The 13,555-nt window shown below is 45.1% G+C and overlaps 5 non-coding genes across 5 annotated transcripts; all 5 read left to right on the forward strand.

The window, feature by feature from the left end:
* The first annotated feature begins 310 nt into the window (after window positions 1-310).
* TRNAL-AAG (transfer RNA leucine (anticodon AAG)) lies at window positions 311-392 on the forward strand. The gene has a single exon. It is a non-coding gene; the product is annotated as a tRNA-Leu (tRNA).
* Window positions 393-3,568: 3,176 nt separating this feature from the next.
* On the forward strand, window positions 3,569-3,658 carry TRNAY-GUA (transfer RNA tyrosine (anticodon GUA)). The gene is given in 2 exon segments: window positions 3,569-3,605; window positions 3,623-3,658. It is a non-coding gene; the product is annotated as a tRNA-Tyr (tRNA).
* Window positions 3,659-4,236: 578 nt separating this feature from the next.
* On the forward strand, window positions 4,237-4,326 carry TRNAY-GUA (transfer RNA tyrosine (anticodon GUA)). Its single transcript is given in 2 exon segments — window positions 4,237-4,273; window positions 4,291-4,326. It is a non-coding gene; the product is annotated as a tRNA-Tyr (tRNA).
* Window positions 4,327-7,003: 2,677 nt separating this feature from the next.
* On the forward strand, window positions 7,004-7,094 carry TRNAY-GUA (transfer RNA tyrosine (anticodon GUA)). The gene is given in 2 exon segments: window positions 7,004-7,040; window positions 7,059-7,094. It is a non-coding gene; the product is annotated as a tRNA-Tyr (tRNA).
* A 1,700-nt stretch (window positions 7,095-8,794) lies between these two features.
* On the forward strand, window positions 8,795-8,884 carry TRNAY-GUA (transfer RNA tyrosine (anticodon GUA)). Its single transcript is given in 2 exon segments — window positions 8,795-8,831; window positions 8,849-8,884. It is a non-coding gene; the product is annotated as a tRNA-Tyr (tRNA).
* Window positions 8,885-13,555: the final 4,671 nt, after the last annotated feature.

Here is a 13,555-nt window from a genome sequence, read left to right on the forward strand (position 1 = left end):
ATGGCAGACTGAGGAAGCCGCAAGGAATAAAACATAGCAACACTGCAGAAGGCCCACAGCCTAGTGTGTGGTACAGATTTAATTCATTCATTACTCATTTATTCATTCACTAAATTCTTCCCCTTCCTGGGTGGAAGATGAAAAATTCAGAGTCAACGAGGCGAGTAAACTTTTGCGATAAGTGCCCTGTGCCCTGAACCCCTTGCTCTTGACGTTTGAAGTTAGGACTTCAAGAACGCTTTGTATAAAGCAAAATTGAGATGTAAAGAAAGTATTACCAGAAAGAGTAGTGAATATGCGTCCAGCATCCGGTAGCGTGGCCGAGCGGTCTAAGGCGCTGGATTAAGGCTCCAGTCTCTTCGGGGGCGTGGGTTCGAATCCCACCGCTGCCATGGAAGGTTTTTGCCAGTTGCAGAAGACTGAGATCTAAAATGAGACAGACACTGCACCTACTGGGTTAGAGGCGAGAAACGGAACTTGTGGGAGCGAGGGCCAGTTAAGACTAGTCAAACCCGTTTTCTGGCGAGAACGTTTTGCTAATTAGTAAAGTTTTGATTAGTCTTCAAAAATTGATTTCACCAAGGGCATAGGGGTCATCAAAAACAAGTTTTAAAACCTTGAAACGGAAGCTTTAGGTTCAAACGCAACTCCGGAGGAGGACGCTGTCACATTCGACAAGGGACTGATAAAAGAGCAGGGGAAAGGGGGATTGGTGTCCTCCTCTTTCCCCCCTCCCCCCCCCCCATTTTCACAGAGGGAAATTCACCGAGGCTTGGCGGGCAGTGTAAAACCGAAATTCAAGAGGCAACTCTTTTGGCAAAAGCGCAGGTTGTAGCCGTTGGGTCCATACTGTCGTCAGAGTACAGCGGTGACTTTAGAGTCAGTTCCTCAGGTCCTGAGCTCTCCATTGGTCTGTTTGCTCTGGGACGCATTTACCTCCCCAAGCCCAAGCCCCGTTTCTGGTCTCCTGATGCAGACTCTGCATCTTTCTCTACCAGGAAGCGAGAAGAACAGGGAGGGTCTGAGGGAGACTGTCTGGAGTGTGACTCAACAAAAAGGCAATGTCCACCGGAGGAGGGAGGTGTTTAAATTCTTGTAGACTTGAATCAAGGATCCTGGACAACTAACTTGGAAAATTATCTCACTGCTCCTACAGCTTGCTTTCAAAAAGTCTGAAAATGTTTTAACCCATAATCTGAACGCCTGTTAGACATTTTCACCTCTTGAATTGTGAATACAGTGAACTTTGAATCTTTGCCCACATTTCAGGGGTCCAGGAGAGTGTATGGATGGAATTTGGTGTCCACTGCAATCCAGGTTGAATTAAAATGTTACACCTTTCTTACTGTCTTTGGAGAGACCCATTTTGCAGGAGAGAGCACCCTTAGGCAAAGGAGAGAACACCTTCAGGAGGTGCTGAAGGGACAAAGATGGCCCATGTCCTTAAAAGAAACATCAAGAGAAGTTTCCAGTTCCTGGCTGAATTCTCAGTCTAAAGGTCTGCATATGATTATTCCTCTTTTGCTTAGAAAACTCACATAACAAAATTGCAGTCTTTGTTTAACATAAACATTGCACCCCTGCACTCACCGAGCTGAACTAGAATGAAGAGAAACCCAGTAAAGTTCAAACGGTCTCAATTTAAATTCATGACAATGATCTCCAGTGCATCTGCATAATAATCTTACTATTTTTCTCAGTCGCTTCACTGTACCATTCTTAAAGGCTAATCTTTCCTTCCTTCTATAGTGTCTTTAAAATAGCAACACCTCAGTATCCATTCTCACTCTCAGCTTTCTATTTCACGAAGGAGACAGAAGCATTCACAGGAGAATGTCAGCATGCACGGTACTACAAGGTACCCATCCACAGGCATCTGAGGACTTTCACTCCTCCTGTTACTGTGGATGACCTAGCTAAGATGCTAGCTAAGACCATCCGCTCTAACTGCACCCTAGAAGCCATCCTTTATTGCTTACCCAAGAACATTCTTTCTAGTAGCTGTATACATGTAAATGGATATACATGGAAAAAATCAATTCATGAATTTTTCAATTAATACTTTTTTTCTGTTTGGAGGCAGTTTTATTTAAAAGAAAACTGAGCACGATGTAAAGAAAGTTCTCATATATATGCTCTCACTGCTCCTTTTCCAATATTTTCCCTTCTAATGACAAATTGCATTGGTATAATACATTTTGTTACACTTGGTGAACCAATTGTACCATTTTGTTAATAATTAAATCCAGGCATCATCCTAGCAAAATTTCTTTGTTTGCCATTAAAGATTTCTTCAAACCTGGAGAGTAAAAGAGTCTTGCAATGAAAGTCCAAGAGAATCTGAGCATGCCTAATTATAAACACACCCTGGATAACTATCCTGAACTTTCGGAACTCTTCCTTTATTTTCCCACTGGCTTGTCTCAGCCTGCATTTTAGACAAATATCTGTTACCCTATACGCTGCTCTCCTTGCACCCAGAAAGTGTTAGTTTCATCTGTAAGAGCAATGAGTGCTGACACTTGGAGAATTAGGAACAAATATACTGCAAGTTCTGACATAGAGATATAGAAACAGAAATAGAGAAAGACAGAAAAAGAAAAAAAGAGAGAGAGAGACCAAAAGCAAGAGAAAGAGACATAGAAACATGGAAGAAAACAGTGAACAAAAAAGTTACAGAGAAAAATCAGACCAAGAGGGCTAGACAGTCTGCGAGACAGAAAGAAAAAGAGAAACAAATACAGCAATTCAAGAAGGGGGAAAGTTTAAGAGAAAAGCACGAACTTAGGGATTAGAAAGGGCTCAGAAATACATCTGGTAGTAGGAAGGTGGTGGGGAAAATAAAGAGGACTGAAGCAAGGGAACCGAAAGGTGCAGGGAGTGGGAGATAGACGCTGGAGAAACAGCTACTGACAAAAATTTCGGGTCTGTGGGCAGAAAAGAAGATCCAAGTCCCTAGACTGGCCTCAGCGAGTATCGACGGGCGTGGTCGTCCCCGCAGAACCGAACGTCACTTTCTCCATCCCTTCCCAGGAAGAGTCATGAGCGCAGAAAGTCAGACTAGGTCTAGGAGAGCAGCGCAGTCCCGGTCTGGAGTGAGTGTTGAGGCGAGGTGAGCACAGAACCTGGGGCGGCAGTTGAGTGGGATGGGGAGAGGCGGTTAGAGGCAGTGATTCTCCTCAAAAGGTCTTCATCGACCCTGCAGGATGCTTTCTTCTGCTCTCCACTCCTCCGCAAGCCCGCCACCAACCAACCCACGCTTCCGTTTGGCTGACGCCCCCTTTACCCTCACCTCTTACAGAGTTTCGTACCTAGGATGGCCGGTATCCCACCACTCCGTGTAGAAAGGAGCAGGGGGGAGAAAATGAGTCAACGCGTGACTGTCCAGGCCCAGACATTCTGAAAATAGCCACCCCGGGTGCCTGACAATCAGGGAGCTGGCATGTATATCTTTCTTTGACAAGAGGGCTTGCAACTAACCAGAGGCTTGATGTACCCAGGGTCATCCAGTGTGTTGGCCTCTGCCCTTCCTGCAAAAAGGAAGGACCCGGCATGAGTCCATGCGCACCCTTCGATAGCTCAGCTGGTAGAGCGGAGGACTGTAGGTCTACTGCATGTGGTCATCCTTAGGTCGCTGGTTCGACTCCGGCTCGAAGGAAGTGCCTCACTTGCTTTTGCCTCATCATAAATGCCACCACCTCCTGGCACCTAGTGCCTCTGCCCTGCAAACTGGCCCTTGCCCGTGCACTACAAGAGCGTCTTCATTCTCACTGGACAAAGCCAATAAAGCCCTTCCAGAGTCACTTGTCTCTTCCCCAAATCCAAGGACACACGCCCTTCATCCAAAAGCAACCTAAGTAGACTGCCCCGACTCCTTCAGCATCCCAAGTCCTGTAAGCTTTTATTCACGCACCTCTTCCTGGGGAGACAAGTGCCCCCTCTCCCACTACCACTTTGCTCAACAGGGACAGATTCCTGACAAACACGTGTCCACACAGGAGCTGCCCACGGAAAGCCCTGGAGCCCAACAAGCACTTGGGTCATCTCATAGTTCATGGAAAACCAAGGCATTCTTCTTGAAAATCCTCTCACTCAGTTTCCTAGCGGGTGGGATGGAAGGAGGCGCTTAGAGGTAGTGTTCCTTTGAGGAGCAGTGAGGTTCCTGTTCCTTAGCCCCTCTCATTTTTGCAAAAACAAAGGACCTAGTGCTTGTCAGTGGAGTACATAGACATGCACCCTTCGATAGCTCAGCTGGTAGAGCGGAGGACTGTAGACTTGATAAATGTGGACATCCTTAGGTCGCTGGTTTGATTCTGGCTCGAAGGAGGTGCACTGGTTACTTTTGCCTCATCATAAGGGCCACTAGTGAAATGTGTCCACTGACATATGCCCCCCCAGCCCCAAATACCCCTTTTCTCCTGCCTTAGGAGGCTGCCCCAACAAGGCACCCTGTTGACCCCCTCCAAGCCCTTTAAACTTTTATTCACCCACCTCTCCCCAGGGACAGCAGCACCTGCTCTGCTAGTACCACTTACTCAACATGGATAGACCCAGCCACACAGTACCTGCCCGCCACAAGCCCTGGAGCCAGACAAGCACTGGGCCATGAAATGGGTCATGGACAGTGAAGGCATTCTTCTTGAAAATCCTCCCATTCAATTTCTCTCTCCTACTCGGCCTAGTCCTAGGGTGGTCCCTTGCTTCTCTCTTCTGTCTAGCCCAACGGCAATCTCTGTGTGTCCTTGTCCATTTCTCCAACTTTCTCTCTGACTCTCTCTCTTTCTCTTTCTCTTTCTCCCTCATTCTCACATTTGTTCTCTCTTTCTGTGTTTCTTTCGAATAATCCATAAATATATAGACATAGGGAGACTGAAAACCTCCATCACTATTCGTTTTATATACTGTGGGACAGGACTGCCACTCTGAGATTTACCAAGCCACTGCCAACTGTACACCTGCATTGAGAGCCACTGGCATTGGCAGCAGCAAAAGACACCAGGGCTCTCAGGATGGGGGAGAAGGCTTGAAGTCATAATGAAAACTTCAGAGGCCCGATTCACGTCTCCTGTCAGAGAACGAGGCTGAGGCCATGGGGAACCTTCAAATTCCTTGAAACTTCACAGCTTTTCTGGTTGCTATAGGAAGCTTTGAGTTCCTTCTGAAAGACTAATGATTGCTCCTACTCTGTACAATGGTGGGAAAAACACGTGCACGGACTCCCCTGCTGCTTCTGATGGAAGACATAGAAATAGAGATGGAGATAAAGACAGAGACAGAGAGAGACCAAGGGTGACTGACTGCAAGCGGAGGGGGAGATAAAGAGAGAGGAGCAGAGTTTGTGAGCAAAAGGAAAGATTTAGAGTTGAGGGAGCCCCGAGAGTAGGAAAAGTGGGGGTGGAGGGGAGGGCAGACAGTGGTGGCTGAAGGCAGCGAGCAGAAGGGGCCAGGGTTTGATGGCTGGATGTGTGGTCTGGAGGGATACACCAACTGTTCTCCTTACACAGATCAGTGGCCTGTGCTTTCTGACCAGCTGGCTTACTTAAGGGCTGGGCCCTAAGGCTACATGGGCTGAGCCTTCCCACCAACCTCCATCCATCCCCACTGAGCCAGGCTGAAGAGGCGGTGGTGGCTGGGGGAGGGTTGTCAAGGCTTGTGGGTGCAGAGAGGAAAGCCAAGGTGTGGCCCTTGCTCTTACCCCTCTGTGGGAAGGAAACTTCTGAAGGTGGGAGATATGTTTGGAAAGCATGGGAAAGAGAACTGTCATGGGAAAGAGTACAATGGTGATGGGCTTGTGACTCTCTGCTGTCCTGGGGCCCAGCTACTGGCCTCCCCTGACCCCTAAGCCCACAAACTCCTTTTCAGTTCAGGTTCTGCCTCTGCATTCAGACTGCGTTTCCCCACACATTTTCCTCTCCAGATGAGCTGCCCCAGGTCTTCCCGTGTCCCACTGCTGACTAAAAGGGGCTGAGCCCAGGGCTGTGGTGTCTCCATGGGGGTGGTGCCACTGCTGCCCCACCTTCAGCAGTGAAAGACCTTCAGGAGAAAGGTTTTATTGCTCTGTGGCCACAAAGAGTCCCCAGCCTCGAATGTGACCTTCTGCAGAGTCCAGAGGGCAGGGACCAAAAAGAGATGCTAAGGCTTTCGTTGGATATGCCCACAGACACCCCTACCTCCTCTTCCTCCCCCTCTCCATGGGAATTGGAGGTTCCCAGGTTTGGGGGAACTAACTTTGATGTTTGGGGGATGTAGCAGGGGCAGGGAGAGGGACTCTAATGACTTGGATACTCTAGGGTGAGCCCTAGTATGGTCAAATCCTCCTATCTGGAGCCTTACAGTGAGCAGTAGGGGACTTCCATGGACATGGCCCTCATCCTCACAGAAGCAGACCTGTGGGTCTTTGGATCAGGGGTGGTCACACAGGCATTGGAGGGCAGGTGGCTTGGGTGTGGCTTGCAACACCTCTGTTCTACCTGTGCTGCGTGGGTGTCCATGCACTGTTGGGGTGGTGAGCCCACACCAGATAGGATCTGAAAGGTTTCCAAGACTCCAAGTGAGGGCAAGAGGTCCAAGTCGGACAGCAGGGTGCTCTGGCTCCTCCCTTCGTCTCCCGCCCAGGAAGCCCACAGAATCTTGAGCTACTTCAGGGAGCAGTCGCCTCTGCTAAAGGAATCCGGGTCTGTGGGCAAAGGAGGGTCACTAAGGCCCCAGACTGGGCTAGCCCAATCAACATCTTTCTGCATCACTTCCCAGGAAGCCTCACTGCATGGAAAAGCAAGACTAGATCTAGGTGGGCACCGAGGCCCCTCTCTGGAGTGAGTAACAGGTAAAGGAGATAAGAACCAGGGATGGGGGTTGGGGATGAGACAGATGGAAAAGGGGAAGGAACACCCATGGAGGCCCATGCTCCTCTTTAAGAAGCAGTGAGGCTCCATTTTCTTGACCGCCTTCATTTCTGCAAAAGGAAAGCCCCAGTACTTGTCGGTGGAAGTACTTGGCCGTGCACCCTTCGATAGCTCAGCTGGTAGAGCGGAGGACTGTAGTATTTCATGAATATAGACATCCTTAGGTCGCTGGTTCGATTCCGGCTCGAAGGAAGTGCTTGGGTTTCCTTTTTTATCCATCACGAAGACCGCTAGCGCCCTCTACCTCTGCCCTGTATATTGGCCTTGGCCCTTTCACTTTCACAGGACAGAGCCCTTCTGAAGCCAATTACCTACCTCTCCTTCCTAAAATCCACAGACAAATGCCCCTCAGCCTAACAACACCCCTTTGCTCCTGCCTTAGCAGGCGAGTTAGCCACCCTCTCAACCTCCCAAACCTTTTAAACTTTTATCCATATATCTCTCCCCAGGGAAAGCTGCACTTGCTCTGCCGCTACCACTTACTCAACATGGGCAGATCCGTGACAGATAAGTGGCCACAGGGGAGCTACCCACCACAAGCCCTGGAGCCTGACAAGCACCCCTGCCATCACATGGGTCAGAGACAACCAAGGCGTTCTTGAAAATCCTCCCATTCAATTTCCCTTTCCTACTTGGCCTGGTCCTAGAATGGTCCATAGCTTTTCTCTTCTGTCTAGCCCAACGACTGTCTCTGTTTCTCTGTCCATCTCTCTCTTTCCAACTTTCTCGTTCTCTAGCTCTCTCTCTTCCTCACTCTCCAGAGAGGGAGAGAAGGTTACCAGGTCTGGGGGAACTAGCTTTGATATTTGGGGATATAACAGAATGAGAGTGTGACCACGGTTGGGAGGTGGACTCTGGTGACTTGGACACTCCGGAGTGAGCCCCGCCATGACCCCATCCTCCTGTCTGGGAACTTACAACGAGCAGTGGCAGACCTTCGAGAACATGGACCTCGTCCTTGCAGGTGAAAACCTGCGGGTATCTGGGTCAGGAGAGGCCACACTGGCACTGGAGGCCGCACTTGGGTGTGGCTTGCCATACTTCTGTGTGACATGAGCTGGGTGGGTGACCAAGCACTGTCGGGGTGGCAGGCTCACACCAGACGGGATCTTAAACATTTGTCCAAGACGCGGAGCAAAGGCAAGAGGTCCAAGCCTGACATTGGGGTGCTCTGGTCCTCCCTTCATCTCCTGTGCCTGTCCAGGAAGCCCTCAGAATCTGGAGCTACGTAAGGGAGCAGCCAGCTCTTGCCAAAGAGATATGGGTCTGTGCGCAGAGAAGGGGAGCCAAGTGCCCAGACTGGCAGCAGCATAACCAGGCTTCTGGGTGCCTAAGGGTGTGGTCTCCCCGTCTAGCCCGACATCCGTTCCCCATCACTTCCCAGGAAGCCTCACCGTGAGGAAAAGTGATCCCAGCTCGTGGTGGCAACAGGGTCAGGTCAGCACCAGAGGGCAGGTCTGGGTTTGGGTAAGAGCTGGGGGAGACGCTCAGACACTCGAGGGCCCCTCAGCGGATCCTACCTGGGTGGTAGGATCCTCTGCTTTCCTCCGCGAGCCGGCTCCCACCTCACCTACGCATCCATTTGGGTTTCAGTAACGCCCCTTTCTCCTCACCCTCTTTCCAGTTTTCTGGCCACAGAGGGCTGCTGTCCTGTTCTCTCTGAAGAAAGAGCCCAAGGGAGAGAAAATGAGTCAACAAGTGGCGGGCTGGGCTCAGATTCTGAAAATCGCTTCTCCAGGATGGCTGGCCACCACGGATCCCCGGAGTGTGCACGGCTCTTTGCCAACGGACTTCCAGCCAACCCAGAGTATGTTGTACCCGGAGCTTCTTAAAGCCTTTTGGCTTTTGCCATTTCTCCAAAAAGGAAAGACCCAGCACGAAAGTGTGTGCGCCCTTCGATAGCTCAGCTGGTAGAGCGGAGGACTGTAGATACAAAGCATGTAGACATCCTTAGGTCGCTGGTTCGATTCCGGCTCGAAGGAAGTGCAGTTGGTGATTTTGCTCCGTCGTGAAGGCCGCCGCCACCCCCGGGAGCCCAACTGCGCAAATTTACCCTTGCAAAGCAGGTTAACATCTGAACTCTCACAGAATAGGGGCAGGAAAGCCCTTCTGGAGCCACTCTCACGGCGTCCCGTGAACTGGCGCCAAGGAATACATTTGCTTCTTCTCAAGTCCACGGCTTTCAGCGCAAAACAACAGCTCCTGGTCCCCCAACCATCGCTCCCCCTTAAGGGGACAGTACCCCAACCCTCGAGCCCTTTTGCTTGTGCATCTTCTGCCTAGCACAGCGCTGTCTTTGATACCCACATTTCTGAATTCGTTTGCTACAATAGTTTTTTAGGGCGGATGGATTCTTTAGGATTTTCTACATATAAAAATCATAAAATCTCCTAGCAGAGATAGTTTTATTTCTTCCTTTCCAATTTGGATGCATTATATTGTATGCTGCTGCTACTGCAGCTAAGTCGCGTCAGTCGTGTCCGACTCTGTGCGACCCCATAGACGGCAGCCCACCAGGCTCCCCCATCCCTGGGATTCTCCAGGCAAGAACACTGGAGTGGGTTGCCATTTCCTTCTCCAGTGCATGAAAGTGAAAAGTGAAAGTGAAGTCGCTCAGTCCTGTCCGACCCTCAGCGACCCCAAGGACCTCAGCCTACCAGGCTCCCCGTCCATGGGATTTTCCAGGCGAGAGTACTGGAGTGGGGTGCCATGGCCTTCTCTGATTATATTGTATAGTATGGTATATACTATATATCATTTTGTTTTGTTTCATATTGTTTTATTCCATTCCATTCTATTTGCCTGAATTCCTTAGCTAGAACTTCCTGTACAATGTTGAATAGTGGTTGTCCACTCTTGTTCCTGAATCTAGGGAGAACATTTTCAATGTTTCACCACTAAGACTGATATTAGCTGCAGATTTTTCATAGGTGTCCTTTATCGTATTGAAGACTTCCCTTGTATTCCTAGTTTGCTGAGTATTCTCATCAGGAAAGGATATCAAGTTTGTCTAATGCTTTTTCTTTACCAATTGGAATGATCATGTGTTTCCCCCTCTATTTTGTTAACACGGCATATTATATTCATTTTCATATGTTGAACCACTCTTACATTCTTGGGGGTATATCCCAATTGGTTTTAGTGTATAATCCTTTTACTATGCTGCTGGATTAGGTTTACTGGTATTTGGTTGAGGATTTTTGTATTTGCATTCATGTGGTACAGTGGTGTATAATTTTCTTTTATTCTTATTATTTTTCTTCTAAATTTCATATGAGGCTAGTACTGGCCTCATAGAACAAGTTTGGAAGCATTCCCTCCTCTGCCTTTTGGAAGAGTTTGAGAAGGATTGGAGTTAATTTTTCTTTAAATATTTGGTAGAATTCACTAATAAAGCCATCTGATCCTGAATTTTTCTTCGATAGGTTTTCAATTATTTATTTAATTTCTTTATTCGCTATAGATCTGTTCAGATTTTCCATTTTTCAAAGAAACTTTTGAGTGAGTTTTGATAGTTTGTGTGTTTCTAGAAATTTTTCCATTTCATCTCGGTTATCTAATTTGTTGGCATATAGGTGTTAATAGTATTCTCTTACAGTATTTTTTATTTCTATAAGGTCAGTAGTAACATCTCCACTTTAATTCCTGATTTCAGTAATCTGATGGGTTTTTTTGTTTTCTTTTGTTTTTTTCCTTTGTCAGTCAAGCTAAAGATTTGTCATTTTTTTTTTTCACGTTTTCAAAAATCAACTTTTGGTTTTGTTGATTTTGTTTTTTAAAATTATTTTTCATTATTCCTCCTCTAATCTTTATTATTCCTTCCATCTGCTTGCTTTGTTTGTGTTTAGTTTGCTCTTCTTTTTTCTTAAAACTTTTCTTCTAAACATTTTTTTCAACCTTCAGATTGAAGGTTAGGTTATTGATTTGAGATTTTTTTTTAATGTGCACTTATGGAGAAGGCAATGGCACCCCACTCCAGTACTCTTGCCTGGAAAATCCCATGGACGGAGGAGCCTGGTAGGCTGCAGTCCATGGGGTCGCTGAGGGTCGGACAGGACTGAGCAACTTCACTTTCACTTTTCACTTTCATGCATTGGAGAAGGAAATGGCAACCCACTCCAGTGTTCTTGCCTGGAGAATCCCAGGGATGGGGGAGCCTGGTGGGCTGCTGTCTATGGGGTCTCACAGAGTCGGACACGACTGAAGCGACTTAGCAGCAGCAGCAGCAGCAGCATGGCGCTAAATTTCCTTCTGAACATTGCTTTTGCTGCATCCTTTAAGTTTTGGTATGTTGTGACTTTGTTTTCACTGATCTCTAAGTATTTTCTAATTTCTCTTGTGTTAGCTAATTTGACACATTTGTTGCTCAAAACTGCGTGGTTTAAGTTCTTTCTGCTATTGATTTGTAGTTTCATTACATGGAGATCAGAAAAGGCACCTGTGTAATTTCAGCAGCTTAATTTTATTGTGATTAGTTTCGTGGCCCAAAGTCTATCTTGGAGAATGTTCCATCTATATTTCTGAGGGAGATGTATTCTGTTGTCATTGGGTGGAATGTTCTATGTGTGGTCTCTGAGATCTGCACTGTTAGGTTAGCTTACCGTGTTGAAGTTGTCTATTTCCTTATTTATCTTTTGTCTAGTCTCCATTATTTACACTGGGGGTGTTGAAGTCTCCAATTATCATTGTAGGGCTGTTCAAATCTTTTTTTCATTTAAAAAATTAGAGGTAGGTTTTCTTATTAACAAGTTTTGCAAGTTCTTAATATAGCTGGATACTATTTTACCTTTGTTAGATATGTGATTTTAATATATATAATTTTCCCAACTTATAATTTGTTTATGTGTTGTCTTAATAGTATTTTTTTTTTGAGAAAGAAAACTTGTAATTTTGATGAAGTTCAGTTTATCAATTTTTCTTTTATGGACTGTGCTTTTGATTTAGTTTCTATTAAATCTGCCTAAATCAAAGTCACAGAGGTTATATCTTATTTTGTACTTTTAGAAATTAAAATTATTTTAGTTTTACATTTAAGTCTATGAATCTTTTTTTACTTAGTTTTTATAAGTCTAAGATGTAGATTAAAGTCCATTTTATCATATGAATATCCAACTGTTCTTTCGATATTTGTTGAAAAGACTATACTTTTTCCGCTGAATTTCCTTTTCTCATTGAAAATCAAGTGGCCATAAATATGTGGGTCTATTTCTGCACCATTCTGTTTCATAGATATTTGTCTGCCTTTATCACTTAACATTTCCCTCATATATTTTCTCTTAGTTCTATGTTCTTTAAGATAGTCTTCAGCCAATCCTGAAGTACCTGTTTTCTCTAAGGTTGCTTGTCCTGTTTTATCCTTCTTTTCACACTGTGGTTATTATACTCAAGGCCAGATTATACATAGGTATGAGTTAACATATATGAATTAAGGACTACGGAATAATCTCCCATTCATATTTTAGATTTGTATCGTATTTCTTGTCCTTTTTATTCAATTCTATGTGCTATTTTTTCTCCTGTAAGTTCCTCTTATGTAAAATTTGATAATGGAACTCAATCTTGTTTTCCTATGTTATTTACTTACCTTTTAAAATATGAAAAGGGGAAAGAAGAAGGGAGAGAAAAGCAATCTTTATTTTAAGAAATTTTATCATAATGAAAAAGACAATCTTCTGTATTCAATATTTTCTTTAAATCCTATCTCCCCATTCTGAACTGTGATTCCATGTGAATAGCTGTATTTCTATATTGCCTCCACTACTTTTGGGTCAGAAAGCAAGTTGTTTCTGGGAAGCTTGAATTCCTCCTGGAGTTGATAGTTCATTAGAGTTTTACATTTCCTGGCTCAGAGTAGGCCACATGGTATCTGACATTCCCCAGTGGTTGGTTGGCTAATTTTGTGGAAATTGAGTTGCCATCTTTAGGGAAATATTTCTGACATTCATTAATTTTTAACTGCAGACATTTTGTATTTAATCTAAAAACTTTGAGTTTTCTCGAAATATATACCTGATTGTTGCTACATATTTCTGACACTTTTTCATTATGAAAAATTTCAAACATTCTAAAAATAGAGAAAATGGTATAATGAATAATGGTGTAACAAACTCATAGTTCCATGAATTACCGAATCATGGCCATGCTAATTTTATCTATACCTCCACTCATTTTTTTGGAAGCAAATCCCAAGTATCATATCATTTTGCTATAAATTATTTTCTATACAGTTACCACAACAGGAATTCTACTGATGAGGAAAACTAAAGTCAAAGCGATATTAAAAGATGATTAAAATAGAAGTATAATTTGAGACTATTGAAATTCCATCATTCAACAGAGTTGTCAAGCTAGTAGTCTCCTTAGTTTAAATATTTTCCTTCTGTTCTCCATATAATGACAGGGAAAGTTTTCCAGGGTATCTTAAAAGTGAGTAATAAGGTACAGAACAGAGTAAGAAAGTCACAGGTAAAGAATTAAGCATTTTGACATTTGCTTACATATACACAAAACAACAGTAGAAAGTTGTGCAATAAAGTAATGAAAATGGTTAATTAGGGAAGGGATATAGGATGGGTGGAGGGAGGAGGAGAATTAGAACTTTAAAAATCTATACATTGTTGTATTTTTAAGTCATTTGAGTATGTTTTATATTT

This window comes from Ovis aries, chromosome 7 (assembly GCF_016772045.2).
Source record: "Ovis aries strain OAR_USU_Benz2616 breed Rambouillet chromosome 7, ARS-UI_Ramb_v3.0, whole genome shotgun sequence".
Taxonomy (NCBI): domain Eukaryota; kingdom Metazoa; phylum Chordata; class Mammalia; order Artiodactyla; family Bovidae; genus Ovis; species Ovis aries.